Source organism: Bison bison, unplaced genomic scaffold (genome assembly GCF_000754665.1).
Source record: "Bison bison bison isolate TAMUID 2011002044 unplaced genomic scaffold, Bison_UMD1.0 scf7180017864037, whole genome shotgun sequence".
Lineage (NCBI taxonomy): Eukaryota > Metazoa > Chordata > Mammalia > Artiodactyla > Bovidae > Bison > Bison bison.
In genome coordinates, this window is record NW_011494609.1 from 6,246,508 (window position 1) to 6,251,009 (window position 4,502).

Sequence of the window (4,502 nt, forward strand, 5' to 3'; positions counted from 1 at the left end):
ACATATTTTTAAAAGAACACAAGAAGGAACGTGCTGTAAAGCCATCATAATCCACACACCTGTTGTTGTGCAGAAATTAACATGTAGATAGGTCAGCACTGAAAGACCAGAGGCTGAACCATGTTTGTAGGAAGTCAGTTCAAGATGAATGTGGCATTTCACATCAGTGAGGAAAGATACCTTTTTCAGTGAATGATGAGACGACAATTGTCTGTGCATCCAAAAAAGAGAATAATAAACCCCAGCAGCACAGAGCCCCTGGGGTGCACGCTCCCTCCTCACCGCCCCCCACAGCTTCTCTGCCTCCAGTTGCTTCCATTTCTTGCTCAAGCTCAGAACCTAAGGCGAGCCTGGACCTCCATTACCTGCAGAGATGAGGCTGAGTGACCTGCTGGAAAAGGGAGATAGGGAGCTGCAGGGGGCACTGGAGGTGGCCACACACCAGATGCGTCAGTCACACCATGTGGGGTGAGGGGGGAACAGAGAGAAGGCAGAGAGAGTGGGGGTCACCCGAGAGTCTGGGGTAGACTGTGCCCCAACTGCAGTGATTACGTTGGGGGGACTAGGGATAAAGGCCTCTCCGCCCCCTGTCCGGGTTCTCACAGGCTGGTCCAAAACCCGCCCCTCAAAGTCCACCGTCTGAGTTTCTGGAACCCAGCTGGAAGAATCTGCAGTCCTGGCCAGGCCCAGAGCCCCCGCCCAACAGGACAGGGTCATGGTGAGCCGTCATTCCGAGCTCGCAGTGGGCCTCCTCGTGGAGCCACAGACCCCCCCGGTCCACCTCCTTCTGAGGAGGAGCCCAGAACCTTCCTGGCGCTGCCTGTGCTTCCGCTGACGATCACCCGAGATAGCCCAGCCCTCCAAACATAAATAAGCAGTCTGCTTGATAAAACAAATTACGCACTTTTTGACATTTGCTGGTATTCCGATCCCAGAAAGGCTGTTAAGATGAATTCTGACAACCCCCTGCACTCCCCCCACCAGGTGGTCCTCTGCTGTGGGGAGACATGAGTTTCCAGCCCTGCAGCCTGCCTCCCAGCTGGGCTGGAGAGGAGGCTCCCACGGAGATACAGATGTTCACAGGGTCCTCTCCCCAGTGTGGCATCGAAGGCGGTAGCATCCCCCCAGGTCCAGCATCCCTCCAGAGCACACCCCGGAATGAGCCACCTTCCCAGGAACTTCTACCCCCACAGGACCACCCAGGCTGTGCCAGAGCTAGGGGCTTGGCTTGTCCAGGGCAGGCAGGACCACTGGGGCCCCGGGGAGAGGTCCGCCTCTGCCTCAGTGGGGAGGGGGCCCCAAGTGGCCAGCAGGATGGCACCTGATCACTTTCTCACTGTGGACCCCCAGGAGTCCCTGAGCTGGCCTCCTGCTGGTCCTGGGAGCCACTGCCCTGGAGGGTAACCTCCTCAGTGGGCAGACCGTTAGGGGATGCTGGGCCCATGTACTGACCACAGGAATCCACACGTCCCCAGGAAACCCTGAGCAGCCTTGCAATTTGGCCACTCAGTGGCCTGGGTTGTTCCATGGGGCAGGTGCTGCAGTTTAGAAATCCTGGCGCATAGCCAATGGCCACAGAGCCCAACCTATAAGTCCGCTGGCCGCAGTGACTCCCACTGCGGTCAGCTCCTCTGTGCCGGTCCAGCGACAAATGCCAGAACTGCAGAGGGTGGATTCCACACCAAGTCCCAAACACGTGGACGAGGTCATTCACTCTTCACCCTGGAAAGCACCAGTAAGAAGCATGAGTACTGGGATGTCTGTGCCCCCAGGAGAGCCGCTCCTTGGGATTCCAGCCCCTCTTCCCCTTGGGGCTCTCAGGGGCTGGGCCTAAAGGTCCAGGTCCTCCTCCGAGGGTGGAGGCCCCTGACTCGTGGCCTGTCTCCACTGTACTGGACTTTGGTGAGTTCTCAGTGCTGGCTGCCTGGCCTGCCCCCGGCGCCTCACCCTGCCTTGCTCCTGCTGACCCTCCACACCCAGTGTGGGCCAGGCGGCCCAGAGGCTGCCCCCGCCTCTCCCCGTCTGCTCCCAACCCTGGGCTACCTCCTGGTGGCCTAAGGGCTGTTTGTGAAGTGTCCAAGCTGTGGACACGACAGGACAAAGCTGGGGGGGGTTCCCCCTCAAAGCACTGTCTACTCTCTTCTCTTAAGAGGACCCCATGCCCCACACACCCCCTCCAGGGTCTGGTCAGGACACCACCCCCCAACTCTGGGAGAGCTACACCCTGGAATCCAGCTTCCTGAAGAATCTGTCTCTCAGAGACTCTCGGTTCAGAGTTGCTCCTGTGTCTCCTCCCACCCCCAGAATTGGGACCCAGGGCACCCAGGAATGACCCTTTTGAGGCTAGGGGAGAGGAGATCAAAGCGCTGGCTTGAACAGGTGTCCCTGGGGCTCACAGGACACCCCTGCCTGGATCCAGGCCAAGGGCCTCCCTTCTTCTCCTCCCTCCTGGATCCTCGGTTCCTGTTTGTAGGGAGCTGGGCAGGGCCGTGGGGCCTAGAGTAGCTCTTGGGGTTCGCCAGGCAGGGAAGACTTGGGCCAGACCGGCTCACTTGGTTTCCCAGCTCTGAACCCTGCTCCTTCCTTTGGGTTGGGAGGCTCAGCCAGCCTCAGGGTGGGCACTTCCTCCATCTGCCTTCACGCCCTCCTCTGCTGGCCTTGGGGAAGGGCTCTCTTGCCCTCTTGTGGCCAGGACGCTGGGGTGAATGCAGCTCGGGACAGAATGAGAAGGAGCGCTTTCTCAGAGGCGAGGGCCTCAGAAACTTGACACCAGTTAGTAAACCTCAACCACAGGAAAGAAGATCACATGCAGGGAAAGAAGAAAGCGCCCTTCGGTTGTTTGTGTAAAGATTTTTTTTCCTCTCTTAAAGGCTCATTAAAACCTCTCCTGGGTCATTCCTGGTAAAGACCACCATCCAGGGATCAATCAGGAGATGCAGATGAGGGGAGAGAGAAGGGCAGAAGGAGGAGAGGGTAGGGGAAGGGAAGGGAGGGGAGGACCGACTGGGAGGAGCAAACTTTCCCTCCCTTAAAGAACGGGGCAGTAGTGGTGGGTGCCCATCACCAAGATCTTCAAGCTTCTGGCACCCAGCAGGGCTCTCCTGTCCCAAGACTTCTTTCATCTGGGGGTGTTCCCAGAAGGAACAGTGGGGGAGGGGCTGAGAGGGGCTACACCTAGACCCCAGGGAATGAACAGCGGGGCAGTCACCTTGATGGCCCTGGGGTCTGGAGCAGGGCCCGGCCCTGCAGTGGAGATCAGGGTTCTTCCCTGCAGGTGCCATCGGGCTGCTGTGGCTCTGCCCCACCTGGCACGCTGGCCACCAAGCCCCAGCAGGAGGGTGAGGCCTGCCTTGGTCTTGTGGCCCTTGCTGGGGAGGCTTGATCTTGGTTGCGGGGTGTTTTGTGGATCTCTCCAAAACCTGCTTTGGCTTCAGTTTGAGTCCAGAGCAACAGAAAAAGCATACCCTTCATCCATTTGCATTCAAATCTTTTCAAAAGAGCAAATAATATTTCCCATAAAAATACCTGCTGCTTTCCCAAAGTGGCCTAAATGGCCAGCAGTGTGGGCAGTGCATTCCTGGGCAGCAATGGAAGAGAGGGGCCAGCTGTTCTTGGCCACGCGTGACCCAACATGGCTGCAGTGCTGAGGGCTCCTGGCTGGGATGGCCAAGCAGGGAACCCCAACCTGCAGGGCTCTGTGCACCCAGGGGTGAGGGAAAGGCCCTCCCTTTCCAGGGGGGTTGCATGCAGGCCAACTTAACAGAGAGAATCTGCAAGTCTGGAAGCAGGTGTCTTCAGCCAGGAGGTGCTTTGTCCAAGGCGGGAATGAAGCTTTCATTTGGGTCCCTGGAGAGTTGGTTCCCTGGGTCCAGGGGCTAGGGAGTTTCACACTGGAGACCTGTGGACATCCCAGAGACCCCATGGTGTGGTGGTCTTTCCTGGGCCAGGGAGCCTTAGGGGCCTTGGGGCCAGGTCTGCAGCGAGGGAGCAGGTGTGGAAGCTGGCTCTGGTCTGCAGAGAGCCCACCAGTGCCCCCAGCACAGAGAGAAGTCCTGGCAGACAGGGTGGCTGCAGTGGGAGCTCAGTACCTCTAACAGAGACAGCGCCCAGTGCATGGAGTTCAGTACTGAGAGAGCTCAGTACCTCTAATAGAGACAGTGCCCAGTGCGGGAAGAGAACAGTGGGCACTCCTGAGGCAGGGGCGTTGGTGCTGGTGAAGGAAGCGGGCTCAGTAGAGGGCGGAAGAGCAGGACCTCTTGGTCTGGAATGAAGGTTCCTGAGGAGACCCCAGAGCACCATATACACCATCCCACACCATACCCCAAATGTCGGAGGCCAGCTGGCCGCTGTGCTCCCTCGAACTGTCGTTCTCCAGTGAGATCGCACCCAGCCCAGCATCTGGCACCCCCGACCCACCCGCCTCCTGCCGCACCTCCCATCTTGGGAGAGATCCTGTCATCTGGGAAACTGCTCAGCAACGCGAATTCAAGGCCCGCAGAGGG